At 41.9% G+C, this 20016-nt stretch overlaps 1 long non-coding RNA gene and 1 other non-coding gene across 2 annotated transcripts in view; both read right to left on the bottom strand.

The window, feature by feature from the left end:
- LOC129632589 (uncharacterized) overlaps nt 1–20016 on the bottom strand; it is a 35009-nt gene that overhangs the window by 7353 nt on the left and 7640 nt on the right. The window contains exon 3 of the long non-coding RNA XR_008704596.1: nt 9254–9344. This is a non-coding gene — a long non-coding RNA (uncharacterized LOC129632589). The remainder of the gene's footprint in view (nt 1–9253; nt 9345–20016) is intronic.
- TRNAG-CCC (transfer RNA glycine (anticodon CCC)) lies at nt 15011–15083 on the bottom strand. Its single transcript has one exon. It is a non-coding gene; the product is annotated as a tRNA-Gly (tRNA).

Below are 20016 nucleotides of genomic sequence, written 5' to 3' on the forward strand. Positions count from 1 at the left end.
TTGATGTTCACTCTTACCATCTCCTGTTTGACCACTTCCAATCGAAACGCTGGGCTGGAAGAAGCACAAGCTAGAATCAAGATTGCCGGGAGAAATATCAATAACCTCAGATATGCAGATGACACCACCCTTATGGCAGAAAGTGAAGAGGAACTAAAAAGCCTCTTGATGAAAGTGAAAGAGGAGAATGAAAAAGTTGGCTTAAAGCTCAACATTCAGAAAACAAAGATCATGGCATCTGGTCCCATCACTTCATGGCAAATAGATGGGCAAACAGTGGAAACAGTGTCAGACTTTATTTTGGGGGGCTCCAAAATCACTGCAGATGGTGACTGCAGCCATGAAATTAAAAGATGCTTACTCCTTGGAAGGAAAGTTATGACCAACCTAGATAGCATATTGAAAAGCAGAGACATTACTTTGCCAACAAATGACTGTCTATTGAAGGCTATGGTTTTTCCACTGGTCATGTATGGATGTGAGACTTGGACTGTGAAGAAAGCTGAGCACCGAAGAATTAATGCTTTTGAACTGTGGTGTTGGAGAAAACTCCTGAGAGTCCCTTGGACTGCAAGGAGATCCAACCAGTCCATTCTAAAGGTGATCAGTCCTGGGTGTTCTTTGGAAGGAATGATGCTAAAGCTGAAACTCCAATACTTTTGCCACCCCATGCGAAGAGTTGACTCATTGGAAAAGACTCTGATGCTGGGAGGGATTGGGGGCAGGAGGAGAAGGGGACGATAGAGGATGAGATGGCTGGATGGCATCACCGACTCGATGGACGTGAGTTTGAGTGAACTCTGGGAGTTGGTGATGGACAGGGAGGCCTGGCATGCTTCAATTCATGGGGTCTCAAAGTTGGACACGACTGAGTGACTGAACTGAACTGACTGAATCTGCCTTGATTCATGGACCTAACATTCCAGGTTCATATGTAATATTGCTCTTTACAGCATTGGACTTTACTTCCATCACCTGTCACATCCACAACTAGGTGTTGTTTTTGCTTTGGCTCCACCTCTTCATTCTTTCTGGAGTTATTTCTCTACTCTTTCCCAGTAGCATATTGGGCACCTACTGAGCTAGGGAGTTCATCTTTCAGTGTCATACCCTTTTGCCTTTTCATACTGTTCATGGGGCTCTCAAGGCAAGAATACTGAAGTGGTTTGCCATTCCCTTCTCCAGTGGACCACGTTTTGTCAGAACTCTCTGCCATGACACATCCATCTTGGGTGGCCCTACGCGGCATGGCTCATAGTTTCATTGAGCTAGACAAGGCTGTGGTCCATGTGATCAGTTTGGTTAGTTTTCATGATTGTGGTTTTCATTCTGTCTGCCCTCTGATGGATAAGTTACTTAGAGTTTTCTATGAACACAGTTGAGACATGTATGAAGTTCATTTTTCATTTTCATTTCCCTTTCTGTCCTTCACTTGCCTTATTGCATAGGTTAGGAAGATGACAAAAACAGATAGAAAGATATCCCATGTTCTTGGATTGAAAGAATCAATATTGTTAAAATTGACTATACTACCCAAGACAATCTACACATTCAATGTAATCCCAATCAAATTACCAATGGCTTTTTTCACAGAACTAGAACAAAAAAATTTTTAATTTGTATGGAAACACAAAATACCTTGATTAGTCAAAGCAATCTTGAGACAAAAAAACAGAGCTGGGGGAATCAGGTTCTCTGACTTCAGACTATACTACAAAGCTACAGTAATTAAGACAGTATGAAAGTGGCACAAAAATAGAAATATCAATCAATGGAATGGGAGAGAAAGCCCAGAGATAAACCCATGTATCTATGATCACCCAAATGACAAAGGAGGCAAGAATATATTGGAATACATTAATATAATGGAGAAAAGAAGCCTCTTCAATAAGTGGTGCTGGGAAAACTGCATGGCTATATGTAAAAGAATGAAATTAGAATACCATCTAACACCATATACAAAAATAAACTCAGAATGGGTCAAAAACTTAAATATAAGACTGGACACTATAAAACTCTTAGAGGGAAACACAGGAAAAACACTCTTTGACATAAACAACAGCAAGATCTTTTCTGATCCACCTCCTAGGATAATGAAAATGAAAAACATAAACAGGACCTAATTAAAAGCTTTTGCACAGCAAAGGAAACCGTAAACAAGATGAAAAGACAACCTTCAAAATGGTAGAAAATGTTTGCAAAGGAAGCAACGGACAAAAGATTAATCTCCAAAATATATAGGCAGATCATGGAATTCAGTATCAAAAAAACAAACAACCCAATCAAAAAATGCGTGGGAGACCTAAATAGACATCTCTCCAAAGATGACATACAGATGGTCAAGAGGCACGTGAAAAGATGCTCAGCATCACAAATTATTAGAGAAATGCAAATCAAAACTACAGTGAGGTATCACTCATACCAACTGGAATGGCCATCATCCAAAAAAACCTACAAACAATAAATGCTGGAGAGGGTGTGGAGAAAAGGGAACCCTCTTGCACTGTTGGTGGGAATGTAAACTGATACAGCTACTGTGGAGAACAGCCTGGAGGTTCCTTAAAAAACTAAAACTAGAACTACCTTATGACCCAGCAATCCCACTTCTGGGCACATACCCTGGGAAAACCATAATTCAAAAGGGCACGTGTACCACAATATTCATTGCAGAACTGTCTACAGTGGCCAAGACATGGAAACAACGTGAATGTCCGATGACAGATGAATGGATAAAGAAGACGTGGTGCGTCTATTACACAGTGGAATATTAGCCATAAAAAGGAACGAAACCGGGTCATTCGTAGAAATGTGGATGAACCTGAGTCTGTCATACAGAGAGAAGTCAGAAAGAGAAAAACAAATATCATATATTAACACATGTATGCAGAATCCAGAAAAAATGGTACAGACGAACCTATTTGCAGGGCAGGAATAGAGACATGAATGTAGAGAACAGACTTGTGGACACGGCAGGCAAAGGGGAAGGTGTGATGAACTGAGAGAATAGCTTTGACACATACACACGATCACGTGTGAAACAGATAGCTAGCGGGAAGCTGCTGTATAACACAGAGCTCAGCTTGTTGCTCTGTGATGACCGAGAGGGCGGTGAAGGACAGGAGGGGTGGGAGGGAGATTCAGAAGGGAGGGGATATATGTATGCTTAGAGCTGATTGATTTTGTTTTACAGCAGAAACTAACACAACATTGTAAAGCAACTATCCTCCAATTTAATTAATTTTAAAAAGAGGGAGGTCTGGTAATTAGGACTCTGCGCCTCCATAGCAAGCAGGCACAGGTTTGATCCCTGGCCAGGGAAGTGAGATCCCTCATGCCCCTCAGGGTGCCCTCCAAATTTTTAAAAATCACACCTTTTGAAGTTGCAAGAGCTGGTGCTGGTGAGGACGGGATGCTGCTGCCTCTAGCGGTGGGCCGAGGTTACTGTGGGGAGGGGGTAGGAGGGTGGGTGGACGGCAATCAGGGTATGAACGCTGGATGTGAAGTAGGAAGGAGTGAAGACAAAGTGGAACCTGGCTGGGGTCTCGCAACCTCCAAGTTCTACAACGTGAGTGACTGAGGAAGTTCGCACCCTGCCGTGGACAGCACACACAGCTGGCCTAGCACTAGGAGGAGCTGAAGGAGGGCACCTGGCATGAGCCAGCAGGGCAAGCCAGCAGATGATCAGCAACGTGGAGCACTGCCCTTCAGAACATATGGCACTGCTTCTCTTCCAACTTGTAAATATGGCATAAACGTGCCCCTGACCAAGCCTAACAGGAAACCATTGAGGAAGGGAGCTCTTGGAACCATAGTCTAACTTAGCTAAATTGATATGGTATAAAACCAAGCACAATTGGGACTCCCCTTGGTGGTCCCGTGGCTAAGCCTGCAAACCCGCAATTCAGGGGCCCCGGGTTCCATCCCTGGTCAGGGAATTAGATCCCACATGCCACAGCTAGGAGTCTGAATGCAACTAAATGGATCCCACCTGTGCAATGCAACTACCAAAGATCCCGTGTGCTGCAACTAAGACCTGGTGCAGCCATTAACTATATATATATTTTAAATAATAGTAAAGTTAAAATAGTGGCTTCCCTGGTGGCTCAATGGTAAAGAATTCGCCTGCCAATGCAGAAGATATGGGTTCAATCCCTGACCCAGGAAGATTACACATGCTCAGGAGCAACTAAGCCTGTGCACCACAACTATTGAGCCTATACTCTAGAGCCCAGGAGCTGCAACTACTGAGCCCATGCTCTGCAACAAGAGAAGTCGCTGCCATGAGAAGCCCGTGACTAGAGGGTAACTTCACCAGCTGCAACGAGACAAAAAGCCTGAGCAAGCAGCCAAAAATAAAATAAATAAAATAATGGAAGCATGGAAGCTCTGGGTACGCTTCACAGACACATACTTTACACCACATATATCTTCCATATCTTCCAGTTGCATTCACTATAATAAAACTGCAGTTGTAAGAATAGGGGGGTGGAAACCATCATCGTTTGTTTAAAAATCAGATCATCGCATTCCTCTACTCAAAACCCTCTGATGGCTTCCTTTCTCTTTTAGGATAAAAGTCAAAACAGTTACACTACCTACAGCCCTACACATAAGCTGGCCCTTTAACTCCTACCACTTGCTCATTCTTGTCTCCCTGCAGCCACCTTGGTCACCTTGCTAGCCCTTCAACACACCAATAATGGTCCTTCCTCAGTCTCTCACTCTTTACATCATGGATTATACACATTACTTCCTTCCTCAAGTCATTCCGGACTCTTCAAAACCACAGTTTCAGGGAGGGACCTCCTGACCAGAGTATTTGGAACTGAATCCTCAAGACTTCCCTGGTAGTCCAGTGACTAAGACTCTGCACTCCCAGTGAAGGGAGCCTGGGCTGATCCCTGAGTATTCATTGGAAGGACTGATGCTGAAGCTGAGAGTCCAATACTTTGATCACCAGAGCTGACTCATTGGAAAAGACTCTGATGTTGGGAATGATTGAGGGCAAGAGAAGAAGGAAGGGACAGAGGATGAGATGGTTGGATGGCATCACCAACTCAATGAACATGAATTTGAGCAAACTCTGGGAGACAGTGAAGGACAGGGAAGCCTGGTGAAAAGAATCAGACACAACTGAGCAATTCAACAATAGGGAACTAGATCACATGCCACAGCTGAGTTTGAATGCTGTAATGAAGACTGAAGATCCCTCGTGCTGAAATAAGACCCAGGAAGTAAACAAATAAATGTTTTTTAAAAGCTGAATCATTCAGGGCATTCCTTCTCCCTCTCCTATCCAATACTTTTCAACAGAGCACTTAACCACAAACTGAAATACTACAGTATTTCAGTTATCTGTTATCTGTTTATTTAACATTTTCAGTCAATTCCAGTAGAATGTAAATTCCATAAGGACTGTTGTTTTTTCTTGTCATATGTATTACTATATCCAATATCACCTATAAAAGTGACTGACATACAGTAAGGAATCATTGAATATTCTGGATAAAATGAATGAATAAATGAAAGAAGGAACTGAAAGTGGAGCTCCACCTTCTCTATCTGATCTTTTTTTTTTTTTCCTTTATTTTTGGCTACACTCTGCAACACGTGGGACCTCAGTTCTCTGACCAGGAATGGCACCTGTGCCCCCTGCATTGGTAGTCAGAGTCTTAAATCCTGGACCACCAGAAAGTGCCTGGTCTTCAAATGAAGCTTACTTGTTACTAGCATGTATGTGTCAGTTGCTCAGTCCTGTCCTCTTCATGACTCCATGGACTGTAGCCTGTCAGGCTCCTCTGTCCATGGAATTCTCCAGGCAAGAATACTGGAGTGGGTAGTCATTCCCTTCTCCTGACCCAGGCATCAAACCCAGATTTCCCACTTTGCAGGCAGATTCTGAGCTGCCAGGGAGGCCCCATTTGTTACTAGGTCTCAGGCCTATTCTCTCCACACTCATTTTTTTTTCCCCTTATTTCAACACTACCAAAGCTCCTATTGGGCTTCCTCGGTGTCTCAGTGGTAAGAATCCACCTGCTAATGCAGGAGATGTGAGTTCAACCCCCGATCCAGGAGAATCCCCTGGAGGAGGAAATGGCAACCCACTCCAGTATTCTTGCCTGAGAAATCCCATGGACAGACGAGCCTGGTGGGCTACAGTCCATGAGGTTGCAAAGAGTCAGACACCACTAGTGACTAAATAACAACAACAAAAGCTTCTATCACCAACATATGTTGTTGGCAGCCCTACTCATATGCACATGTGTGTGATCTATGACTAGACATGTGCATAATGCAGACGCCTTAGAGACATAACACATTCCATGTATGAAAAAGAATGCACACTATCTTTACACCCAAAAAATTCCCCAGTTTCTCCATATCAAGAAACACCACCACAACCAATCTGGTTGCTCGAGTCTTAAGAGAATTGAGCTTCAATGCCCACATCAGCCTTAAACCACCCCTTATGACAACAGTCACCAAATTCCATTCCTTCTAAGGAAATGTTCTCAAGTCCCTGTTCTCCTTCAGCACATTGAATTTCATTAGCTTTATCAGAATCATCATCCTCTCTCATCTGGTTTATCTCAAAAGTCTCCTCATTCTTTTTCCCAAGTTTACTCCTGCTCCATTCAGAAGGCTATGCTTATAATTGTGAGGCAAACTGGAGAAATCCTTAAATGCCTTCTTTCTCCTTGATAAGAAAAAAAAATTTAATCTTTTTATCTTCTTGATTAAAGCCTAGAATTACTATTGGGATCCATGGTACCTGTTCTTAACACAATCTATAAGCCTGGCAAATTATTATCTGACCCCAACTCAATAACTTCAGCTCATGTCAAATTCTCTTGTTCTTTGCACATGAGGCACTTAGAATTTCTTTCAGTTCTTTGTATGTTCTTCTTTTAAAAAAATATTTATGTATTGATTTGGGCTTCCCTGGTGGCTCAGCAGTAAAGAAACCCCTTGCCAATACCTGCCAATGCAGGAGACACAAGAGACTAAGGTTTGATCACTGGGTCAGAAAGATCCCCTGGAGAAGAAAAAGGCAACCCACTCCAGTATTCTTGCCTGGAGAATCTAATGGACAGAGGAGCCTGGGGGGCCACAGTCTATGGTGTCACAAAGTCAGAAACTACTTGGCCAGTGAACAACAACAAATTCATTTATTTATTTTTGGCTGCATCAGGTATTAGCTGCAGCACACAGGATCTTTTGTTGTGGAGAGCAAGGTCTTCATTGTGGCGTGTGGGCTTCTCTGTAGTTGCGGCTCACGGGCTTAGTTGCTCTGAAGCATATGGGACAAATGTCTGTATAGTCAAAGCTATGGTTTTTCCAGTAGTCATGTATGGATGTGAAAGTTGGACCATAAAGAAAGCTGAGCACTGAAGAATGGATGCTTTTAAATTGTAGTGCTGGAGAAGACTCTTGAGAGAGAGTCCCTTGGACTGCAAGATCAAACCAGTCAATACTAAAGGAAATAAACCCTGAATATTCATTAGAAGGACTGATGCTGAAGCTGAAGCTCCAATACTCTGACCACCTGATGCAAAGAGCCGACTCACTGGAAAAGACCCTGATGCTGGGAAAAATTGAAGGCAAAAGGAGAAGGGGGTGGCAGAGGATGAGATGGTTGGATAGTATCACTGACTCAAGGGACATGAATCTGAGCAAACTCTGGGAGATAGTGAAGGACAGGGAAGCCTGGCATGCTGCTGCCCATGGGGTTGCAAAGAGTGGGACATGACTTAGTGACCAAACAACAACAACATATGGGATCTTAGTTCCCTAACCAGGGATCCAGCCTGCATCTCCTGCATTGGAAGGTGGATTCTTAACCACTGGACCATCAGGGAAGTCTTTGTTCTTTGTCCTGTGTTCCTTCTTGCAAATGGTGTTCCAACATAATTTTCCATTTGCCTAGAATATCCTCTATGGCTGACGACATCCTCCAGAATATTCAGGAAGTAGCCTAAACTGCTGATGCAAAGGGAAGCCTTCCAAGATCCTGAAACATACTATCCCAAGCTCCTCATGGCAGAAACCTGTACATCTGGAATTACATATAATTGCTTATTTGATGTCAAGATTCACCTACAGACTTTATTGGAGCATATACCCTTGCTGCCCACTACTGTGGAGAAGGAAATGGCAACCCACTCCAGTATTCTTGCCTGGAGAATCCCAGGGACGGGGAAGCCTGGTGGGCTGCCATCTGTTGGGGTCGCACAGAGTCGGACACGACTGAAGCGACACAGCAGCAGCAGCAGCAGCCCACTACTCTGTCTAAAACATGAATGATTCAGAGAAGGTACTTCATAGAATGAGGCAACAAATGGATGAATGAAAATAGTATAATGCTGTCAGCAATTGAGTAAGTTCTACAACTTCCTCAGCAGGAAGAGCAGAGGCTAGAGACATGGGTGTTACTCTTTAAGAGCAAAAAGGGACTAAGGGTTGGAAAACTAGATGCTAGGACCACACTGGTGTTCACAAGCCACAACTGTGGATTGTCAAAAAGATAAGCATACATCTCAAAGGCAGAAGAGAGAAAATAAAAGACGACAAAAGCGCTCACAAGTAACATGATAGATTTTGTGGCTCTGGTCCCGGGGGATGCTGGGGAGTGTTGCCTAGTGCTGTGAATGTATCGGACTTGCTGTTTGTGCCTGTGAAGGAAAAGTATCATGGATCCACTGACCCATATCATGAATCCCAAACAAACAACATCAACAGAGGAGAAAATCACTGAACAGATTGATTCTGTAATTGTGTTAATGGACAGACAAGAGCAATGGCCAAGATTTGATTTCACACTGACATTTCTGCCATTCTTCTGTCCAGTCATTCTCATGGGAACTATGACATTGACCAGCAAGTGAAACATCCAGCTCAGGATACATGGAGTAGTAATATACTTCTGGGATTTGAATTTGAGTTCTGCCCACTTGGAGTTCGGGGGGTTAATACTTAAGGCCTGAAAGCCACCCAAAAGGCAGGTGACGCTGAGAGAGGTTCCCCAGGCCACTCTGTGAAAATAAAAGACAAGTTTACATCCGATGTCACTTAGGAAATACTTCATCTCAAAGGCTGCCAATGTTGGAGAGACTGCTCCACAGATTAAGGTCAAAGTATTGGCTAAAGCAAGATGGTTGATTATTTGCTCAATTGGTCTCAATCCATGCCTCTTAAAAAGAGAGCAGATATAATGACAAAGGAGTGAGACATTCCCCACAGTCCCTATTCCAACCTGAGCGAGGATCACCGTCCCTATTGCCCCATCAACAGAAATCATTCCTTCGTTGGCTGGGGTATGATGGTTATGCTCAGATACATGGAACCTGGGGAGAAACAGAACACATGTATGAATTTCTTCAAGTCAAGCGAAGTACATTTCCCACCAGAATTTCTTTAAAATTTCCTTTCTGGAAATCCTACTCTAATGTCATACATAAAAATCCATCCATGAGGAATTCCCTGGCAGTCCAGTGCTTGGGATCAGATTCAATCCCTGGTCAGGTTCAAACCAGTCAGGGGACTAAGTTCCCCAAAACTTCGCAGCACGTGAGGCCAAAAAAGAAAAAAAAATCCATCCCTAAACTTTGTTTCTCTTAATCACCCAGTATAACCCTCATAATACTTACAACACCTGAAATTATGTCATTGGATTATCTTATTTCTATCGAAGGAAGACGATTTCCTCCAATAGAAACATGAGAGCTATGAAAGTAGGGATTTGTCTCCCTTGTTTTCGACCCATATCTAGGGTCTAGAACAATCTGCCTCTAGTAGGCAGTCAATTAATAACTATTACATGAAGAGATGAATAAACAAATGAATGGTGTCATTATTTTCATCTCAAAAGTTATTTTAACATGGCCTTTAATAGATTACTTAACATGAAATGCAGATTCTCTACTTAAGAGTTTAAAAGAGTATATTAAACTCACTGATTGTATTATTCAAAACAGCATATCCTTGCTTGATTTGGGGGGGGTTGTTTATTTTGTTTATGCAAAAGTATAGCATTTTCAAGAAACAGCTGTTTGAGTGTCTTATGTTGCACTCGACTGGATCAAATACTCTCTGTCCAATATTATCTTTCTATATACCAATTCAATTTTTGAAACCTTTTGAATCAAGGACCTAAGCTGAATTGAGCAATATATCTTTTTCTTTTTTTGGCCCCGCCTGTGATTTGTGGGATCTTAGTTTGCCGACCAGGGATCAAACTCATACCCTTTTCAATGGAAGCATGGATCCCTAACCTCATGACCACCAGGGAATTCCCAAGCAGTATATCTTAATAATATTAATACAACATAACAAAGGTATATTCCAAGAGTACATATGATTCATATGATGATAAACACTGGAAGCAATCTCATTTCATTAGGAAAAAAGACTAACATGAGCCCAGGTACACAGTGCGTGTGCTCAGTCATGTCTGACTCTTTGTGACCCCATAGACTAGCCCATCAGGCTCCTCTGTCCATGGAATTTTCCAGGCAAGAATATTGGAGTGGGTTGCCATTTCCTACTCAAGAGGATCTTCTTGACCCAGGGATTGAACCTGTGTCTTTTGCATTGGCAGATGGGTTCTTTACCACTGCACCACCTAGGAAGCCCCAGGCACACAGCTATTCAATATTTTTCTATTTTTTTCAATAAAATGGCAGGAAAAAAATTATTCCTCTTCAAAACAGATTATTTTATGTGTTACAGTCCACTGAAATTTCTTAATTTCTTTTTTTCTTTCTTCTTTTCTTTAAATTTTATCTTCTCTCTCTCTTTCTCGTTTCTTTACAAACCCCTGTGTCAAAGGCTGACTTTAAAAAGATCACAGAGAGGAAACTGCTCTGCTATAAAACTGAAATATTTTAGAAGCAATACACTAGTAATTTATATTATTTAGTATAATATTGTATAAAATATTATACAAATGTGCAAATTTTTTAAAATATACTTTGAATAAGCACTTTAAAATTTTAGGAGTAAACTATGTCAATAATGTACTGGAAATAAAAAAGTAAAACAATTAAATAGCATAAGAGAAATCTTAAATTAGCAGAACTAAATTCCATGTTCTTAGATGGGATGATATAACATGTCATCAAGATTTGAAACTTCCTCAAAGGTGTAGACTCAATTCAACATCAGTCAACTAAACATACAAACAAACAAACATACAAAACTAAGTCATTCTTTAAAAATAACAAAAGAAAAATAGCGATGATGAAGTGGATTGACCTACCCAATTTCTTAAAATCTAACACAGGAATTAAAGTGTGTGGTGTGAGAACGTCCCAGTAGTCTAGTGATTAAAATGCCATGCTCCTAATGCAGGGAGCCCAGGTTCGATCAGTGGTCAGGGAACTAGATCCTGCCTGCCACAACTAAAAGATCAAAGATCCCATGCACCTCAACTAAGACCCAGCATAGTCAAATAAATAAATACTTTAAAAATAAAAAAATTTAAATCTCATACTGCGGTTTTAAAAAAATTGTGTGGTACAAATGAAGAATAGTTAAACATATCAATGCTTCAGAAAGAAGTTTCAGGAAAAAAATTATAAATAGGAAATTCAACAAGCAAGGTAAGTTCAGCGTGTGCTCACTAATCATGTCCTATTCCACCCCATGGACTTTAGCCTGCCAGGCTCCTCTGTCCATGGGATTCTCCAGGCAAGAATACTGGAGTGGGTTGTCATTGTCTTCTCCAGGGGATCTCTCCGATCCATAGATTGAACTCCTGTCTCCTGCATTGGCAGGTGGATTCTTTACCACTGAGCCACCAGGGAAGCACGATCTTACAGGCAAACAAATTTCAGGGCAAAAGAAAAAAAAAATCAGAAAGAGCAGGAAACAGACACACACACACACCAGAGGTGTCACTGACCAAGGGAGTATTGTAGCTGGTTAGTATTGTAGCTGTAGAGTATTGTAGTTTCCTATTTATAACTCCTGAATGGGCTCTGTATTTGAGCAAAAAGTGTGAAGATGCCTCCCTACAGTTTTATTTACCCTGAGGTTCAGAGGGACTTCATTAAATCATTAAGCTCTTGTGAACACTGACCATATCTATGCTAGCCACTGCCCTAATCTGTCATATTTACTTTCAAGATTCTTATGTTCCCCTGGAACACAGAGCTGAAGGCAGGGTTCACATCAGGTGTCTGATTGTAGGACAAATATCACATCTCAGAAATCAAGTCTTGGATCCAAGTTTGCTATTATGAATGAAGACCCAACTCTGAGGATATTCACTGGTAAAGATGCCTTCTGTAATTGGATCCGGCATTAATTCCAAGCTGTATTATTTAGATTTGAAGATCAAAATCTACAACAATGTAATTTCCTTGTGCACCAGTTTTAGTAAAGATTTGGACAAGGTCTTAAAATCTTCATACAGGGCACTCAAAGAACTTTTCAGTATAAATGAGTTTCCCCAATTCAGTCTCATCCAGAAAAGATCCAGTGGAAACAAGGCCTAAACACTGATTTAAGATAGTGTGGGGACTTCCCTGAGGTCCAGTGGCTAAGACTCCACCTGATCCCAGTGTAGGGGGCCCAGGTTCAATCCCTAGTCAGGGAAATAAAGCCCACAGGCCACAGCTAAGAGTTCACATGCTGCAACCAAATGAATAAATATTAAAACCAAAATAAAATAGTTTGTGAACTATAATAATTTAATACTTTAATGTTTTATACATTTAATTCATCTTATTCCTGTGCTCAGGAACTTTCCTCAGACTAAGACACTTTAATCAAAGGACAAAACTAATGAAGACAGAGGTAAAAATTTGGACAGAACTAACACAGGAAAAGAAGAGAGATGACTTTGGAGGCAGTGAATAAGAGGAATATTCTCTGCAATAATCAGAAAGCAGCCCTTCACACAGACTCTCTCAGGGACTCTTGCATGTTCTCATGAAAAGGTATTATTATCCAGATCTTGAGTAGATTCTCATCTCCAAATACTCACTTCTTTTTTCTTTCCAGGCAGTTTCTAAGTCCAAAATAAAAACTCCACTCACTTAAGTAACTTCTGTTCTGGGATGCTGAATCCAGTGATCACTAGACTTGTCATGGGAGGGAAAATCTGAACCCCTTTATTATAGGTTTGGTTTTCCTGACCTCATCTCTCTAGAGCTGTAATTATTATGTTATTTCTAGCATCAATGACAGTGCCTCCAAGAAAAACTCTAAACATCTTTTTCTTGGCATACTAATTATCCAAATTAATTATAAGTGTTTAAATAGACTATCCCAAGATGCTGTCAGAAGTGACTGGATGTAAACATTTTTTTCTGCATTCCCTACAGGGATGAGGTCAGATAATTGTGAGTCCTAAAAAAGTGAGACCTTAGAGAATAAACTGTGATGCTGTCTATATTCTGAAAATCTCTGAAAAATATATTTCCTAGGAGAGAAGTCTTAAATTGCTAAGACCTTGATGAATTCCACCTATTCAAGATTTGGTAAGAAAGAAAGAAGCCTTTATCAACGAGACAGTGTGGAGGACATCTAACTAAGGTAGCAGGTATTGACAGAGAACCTATTATAAAAGGTACGATAAATTAGATGAGGCTGGTCCAAAGGTAAAGAATCCACCTGCCAATGCAGAGGACACGGGTTCCATCCCTGGTCCAGGAAGAGCCCACATGCCGTGGAGCATCGAAGCCCACACCTACTGAGCACCACAACTACTGAGTTACGCGCCACAAATACTGAAGCCTGTGTGCCTAGAGCAGAAGCTCCACAGCAAGAGAAGCCACTGCGATGAGAAGCCCACCCACCACAATTAGAGATTAGCCCCCATTCACCACAACTAGAGAAAAAGTCTATGTGGCAACAAAGGCCTAACACAGCCAAAAATAAATGAATAAATAATTTAAAGAAAATAATGCTCTATGGATACTTGAAAAAATGTTCAACAAGATTAGTCACTAGGGAAACACAAAACCACAGTGAGATATCACTACATAATCACTCAAATTGTTAAAATTTAAGAGACTGATGATGAAGAGCAACTGAACCTCTCATATATTGCTGGCAGGAATATCAAATGTTAAAACTACTTTGGAAGACAATTCAACATTTTTTTATCATGTTAAACCTATACTTACCATACAACTCAACAGTTTCACGTCTAAGTATTTATCCAAGTGAAGTGAAAACTTACATCCCCACAAAGACTTATACATAATGTTCATAGCAGATTCATTTATAATAAAAGTCAGAAACAACCCAGTGAATAGATAAACCAATTATGGTATAGTCACAGAATGGAACTCTGTTCAGCAATAAACAGTAATATAGTTCAACAGAATTCTGCTCAAGAAGGACAACTGACACAATACCAAAGATAAATCTCAAAAAACATTTTGCTGAGTAAATAAACCAGGCACAAGAGGGCACATACTGTATGATTCCACTTATGTGAAATTCTAGAAAAGTCAATCTGTAGTGCCAGAAAGCAGGTCAATGGTTGCCTAATTGCCTGTGACTGGGGAAGGAGGTGGAATTGACTACAAAAGGAACATGACAAAACATTATGCTCGTTAGCTCAGTCCTGTCCGACCCTTTGTGACGCTATGGACTGTAGCCTGCCAGGCTCCTCTGCCCATGGGATTTTCCAATAATACTGGAGTGGGTTGCCATTTTCTCCTCCCGAGGATCTCCCCAACCTGAGGATCAAACCCCAGGCTCTTGCATCTCCTGCAGTGCAGGCGGATTCTTGGTCTCTGAGCCACTGGGAAAGCCCGACAGAACATATTGGGGGTGGTGGAGATGTTGTATATCTTGATTGTAATGATGGTTGCATAGGTCAAACATACACTGATCAAAACTCATTGACCTGACCACTTATAGTGGTACATTTTATTGTACGTAAATTATACCACAGGGAAGTTGATGCTTTTTAAATATTTACTTATTTGGTTGCACTGGGTCTTGGTTGTGGCATGTGAGATCTTCGATCTTCTTTGCAGCATGTGGGATCTAGTTCCCTGACCAGGAACTGAACCTGGGCCCCCTGCATTGGGAGCACAGAGTCTTAACCACTGGACCACCAGAGAAGTCACACAAGAAACTTGATTTAAACAGGAAAAAAACAGAAGACATTGATGTTTGGATAGGATGGAGTAGTATGAAGCTATCAAGAAAGCTGAGTGCCAAAGAATTGATGCTTTTGATCTGTGGTGTTGGAGAAGACTCTTCAGAGTCAGTGCCTTGGACAGCAAGGAGATCCAACCAGTCCATCCTAAAGGAAATCAGTCCTGAATATTCATTGGAAGGACTGATGCTGAAACTCCAATACTTTGGCCACCTGATGCGGACTCATTTGAAAAGACCTTGACGCTGGGAAAGATTGAAGGCAGGAGGAGAAGGGGACGACAGAGGATAAGATGGTTGGATGGCATCACTGACTCAATGGACATGAGTTTGAGTAAACTCTGGGACTTGCTTATGGACAGGGAGGTCTGGCGCGCTGCAGCCCATGGGGTTGCAAAGAGTCAGACACGACTGAGTGACTGAACTGAACTGAACTGAACTGCGTATGAAGCAAGCCAGTGCTTCTGCTCAGAACAACTAGAAAAGCCAGATCAATTACTACAATCTTATCTTAAAGATATCAGAGAGCTGTGAAAGCAACAAGGATGAAGAAAATACAACTCCAGAGAGGGAAGAATTTTCAGACAAATGCTGAGGATCCTCATGTCTTTCCAGAGTCCTCTGCAAATTCTGGGTATGATCCAAAGAATCTGGGCTTAGTCCAGGCATGGGGCCACTGCTGAGACATAGTGAAGCCAGCAGAACTTTCAGAAGTTGTGTTGAGGGTGGAGGGATCAACCAGAGATTTGAGGGGCTTCAAGAAACTGACTTCTGAGGACTTCCCAGGTGGCCCAGAATCCACCTTGCAATGCAGGGGATGCGGGTTCCATCCCTGGTCAGGGAACTAAAATTCCACATGCTGTGGAGCAACTATACCCACACCGCAACAAAAGATCCTGCAGGACGCAACTAAGACCCATTGCAGCCAAATAAATAAATAAATACAAAAATAGAAAAGAAACAGACCTCCTACTTAAGACATTTGCTAAATTGCAAAACTTGGCTGCGTAGGAGACTACATAGCTAAACCAAAAACCTCAGAAAACCAGAGTTACAACTCCCATGGTATCCAGAGATTTAATACATAGTAGACAAAGTCCTACTGGGGGAAAGGCTTTGAGAACAACAGGTAAGATCTGGAAGTTCCTGCAAGTGTGGTAAATTGCCACTGATGAACCACAGCGACTTTCTCCCTTGAGTTATTTGCCAATCTGACTCAGAAATGGACTGCAAACTCAGATTTTCGCCCCAGAGCAAAAGTCTGCTGCCACAGTTCAAAACAAAATCCAAGTGGGACTTCCCTAGTGGTTCAGTGGTTAGGGCTACACCTTCCAATGTAGGGGTGCAGGTCCAATCCCTGGATGGGGAGCTGGGATCCCACATGCTTTGCAGCCAGAAGGCAAAACATGGAATAGAGGCAATATTGTAACAAAATTCAAAAAAAAAAAAACTTTAGAAATGGTCCACATTAAAAAAAATCTTTAAAAAGAAGGACAAGAAAATCCAAATAGTTGTTCTGTTGGTAAGTCATGTCTGACTCTTTGTGACCCCATGGACTGTAGCCCGCCAGGCTCCTCTGTCCATGGGATATTCCAGGCAAGAATACTGGAGTGGGTTGCCACTTTCTTCTCCAGGTCCATTGTTGCAAACTGCATCTAATTCAGAAAACTGAACACAAATCAACAGAAACGAGACATCCCCCAAGAGAGGGGTCAAGAGTCAGATCTGTCAGGAGTGGGTGGAGGGGTCACAATCCTTGTGATGTCCTCTTCCAACCCGCAGTTTGGGGGCAGGAAACCCAAGTTAGGAATTCAGTTACTTAGCGTTAGAAACACAGAGCTGAGGGGCTTGCCTGGTGGTCCAGTAGTGAAGAATCCACCTTGCAATGCAAGGGACATCTGTTTGATCCCTGGTCCGGGAAGATTCCACATGCTCCAGCGCAGCTAAGCTTCTGTGCTGCAATTACTAAGTTTTGTGCTGCAACTACTGGAGCCAGTGTGCTCTAAGAACTGTGCTCTACAAGAGAAGCCACTGCAATGAGAAGCCCACTCACCACAACAAAGAGTAGCCCCCACGTGCAGAAACTAGAGAAAGCCCAAGCACAGAGACAAAGACCCACCACAGCCAAAAAATAAAACAAATAAAATAAATCTACAAAGAAAAAGAAAGAAAAGAAACAGAGTTGGTGGGGAGCTCAAATTTAGATAGTCCTATCAGAGAATAAACCCTTTCCTGTGGGCACCTGTGAGTGACCCAGATGGTCCAGCCAGCATGCACAGTGTTGTCATAGCTCTGGCCCCCACAGAGGGCTGCCCTGAATCTGTAACAGTCCTCAATGTGAGTTCTATTTATTGAGCTATACCTGCTTTCATTTCAGCACAGCTCATAGCAGGTTTTCACTTACAGACACGACTGGCAATTAGGATCTGTTGGTTCAGGATTTTTTTTAAGCCAGCAGATGTTTTTTCAGCAAAGAAACGACAGGGCCAGACAGCCATGTTCCAAGTCCAAGTGACAGATAAGGTTTTCTGAAGCCCTTTTTATCTGGTCAAACTTTGAGTCCAAATTGATCCTCTCAAAATATGCACCTCAGGCCAGAAAATCATCAGCCTTTGAGAGCTATCAGACATAGGACAAAGACCTACTGTATAGCACAGGTAACCCTGCTCAATATTCTGTAAGAATCTAAATGGGAAAAGAACTTGAAGAATAATGGATACACATATATGTATAACTGAGTCACTTTGCTGTATACCTAAAAATAGTACAGTATCATTTATCAATTATATGTGTGCTTGCTCAGTCGTGTCTGACTCTTTATGACCCCATGGACTGTAGCCCACCAGGCTCCTCTGTCCATGAAATTTCCCAGGTAAAAATATTGGAGCAGGTTGCCATTTCCTCCTCCAGGAGATCTTCCCGAGCCAAGGATCGAACCTGAATCTTATCTCCTGCACTGGCAGGTGGGTTCTTTACCACTGTGCCACCTGGGAAGCCCATTAATCAACTGTACTCCAATATAAAATAAAACTTAAAAAAATAAGAGTTGTCAGATATACAATTTCACAAGAGCTCCTTAAAAATATGGGCTTCCCTGATAGCTCAGTTGGTAAAGAATCCGCCTGCAGTGTGGGAGACCTGGGTTCAATCTCTGGGCTGGGAAAATCCCCTGGAGAAGGGAAAGGCTACCCACTCCAGTATTCTGGCCTGGAGAATTCCATGGACAGTCCACAGGGTCCTAAAGAGTTGGACATGACTGAGCAGCTTTCATTTTTACTTTCTTTAGAAAACTGAAAATTTCTTTTTTTAATCTCTAAGTGGCTTTATTAAGCAATTCATGAATCCGGCAGCAGCAGTATCCCATCTAGCAAGTATATACACACTCACTGAAAATTGCTTAAAACTCCAAAAGTGTATCTTTATATGGAGATTGGCTTTCTTTTTTATGTTGTCTCATTTTTTCCCCTTGGACTTTAATAGGCAAATGTCATTATTAAAGATCATCACCTATTGGGACTTCCCTGGTGGTCCAGTGGTTAAGACACTGCACTGCAAGGGTGATGGGTTCAATCCCTGGTCAGGGAACTAAGATCCTGAACGCCAAAATGCGAGGTCAAAAAATATAATTAAAAAAAATAAAGGATCACCACCCATGGAAACTTGTTCTGTTTACAATACTCAAAACAGTTCATCCTAATCCATCCATCAGTGGCAAAAAAGCAAGGAATTTGAGTCTCCCTACTTTGCAGCTCTTCCTATAAGGATGAGCCCTCTAGAATTTATGAAATTAAAAGCACTTAACATTTGATATCAATTTTACCATACAGCCATATGCAAGAGTAACTAGATACAAAGCAACTAAAATACCACCCTTTTTTTCCTCATTGAAATTTCACTCAAACCTCTAGAAGTCAATTTAGCACTTACAAAATTAATATTATAGCTTTCAGGAAAAATCATGGCTGGTATGCAAGTGGGAAGACGGAATTTAGGAGCCCTTTCTCCTCTTTCTGGAGGAGAAAACAAAAACTAGAAGCATCACTCAGCCCGCATGTTTCCTCCTCACTTTAGCCAGCATGGCCAAAAGCAGCCAGGGCACCCAGTGAGCCAGCTGTCCTGGGAATGATCTCTTACTCTCATATTCCATAAGTAACTTTTACGTAGGGCTTCTTTGATGGCTCAGGGGAAAAGAATTCAGCTGCCAATGCAAGAGACATGAGTTCTATCCCTGGGTCGGGAAGATCCCTTGGTGAAGGAAATGGCAACCCACTCCAGTATTCTTGCCTGGAGAATACTATGGACAGAGGAGCCTGCAGGCTATAGTCCACTGGGTTGCAACGAGTCGGATACGACTTATCAACTAAACAACAACAACTTCTACCTCTCACAACAGATGGCAACTCAGTGCTATTTCATACCATGGATGACTCCACAATCACCCAGGAACCAAATTTTCATTATATCCCATCCCTTCATCTTCATTTCCTCTTCTGAAGCAATGCTATTGCTGAAGCTCAGTGAGTTAGAGGTGGGGCTAGTGAATCCCACTTCTGACACCATTTGTATCAGAGGTCTCCAAGACAACCAGCCCCAGGGTCAACGATTCACTATGAGGACTCAGGATTAAACCTCTAGTCATATTCGTGGCTGTTCGTTATCCTTATGAAAGGATGCAGAAGAGACAAAGCAAAATCAGCAAAGGGAAAAGGTACATGAGCCAAGTCTGCAGGAAACTACACAGAAGCTTATGATAGTCTTCCCCCAATAGAGTTACACAAATAGTGCATAACTTCTCCACCAATGAGTTGTGTTATATGAAAGTGAAGTGGAAGTCGCTCAGTCGTGTCCTACTCTTTGCAATCCCATGGACTATACAGTCCATGGACTTCTCCAGGC

Source organism: Bubalus kerabau, chromosome 17, assembly GCF_029407905.1.
Source record: "Bubalus kerabau isolate K-KA32 ecotype Philippines breed swamp buffalo chromosome 17, PCC_UOA_SB_1v2, whole genome shotgun sequence".
NCBI lineage: Eukaryota > Metazoa > Chordata > Mammalia > Artiodactyla > Bovidae > Bubalus > Bubalus kerabau.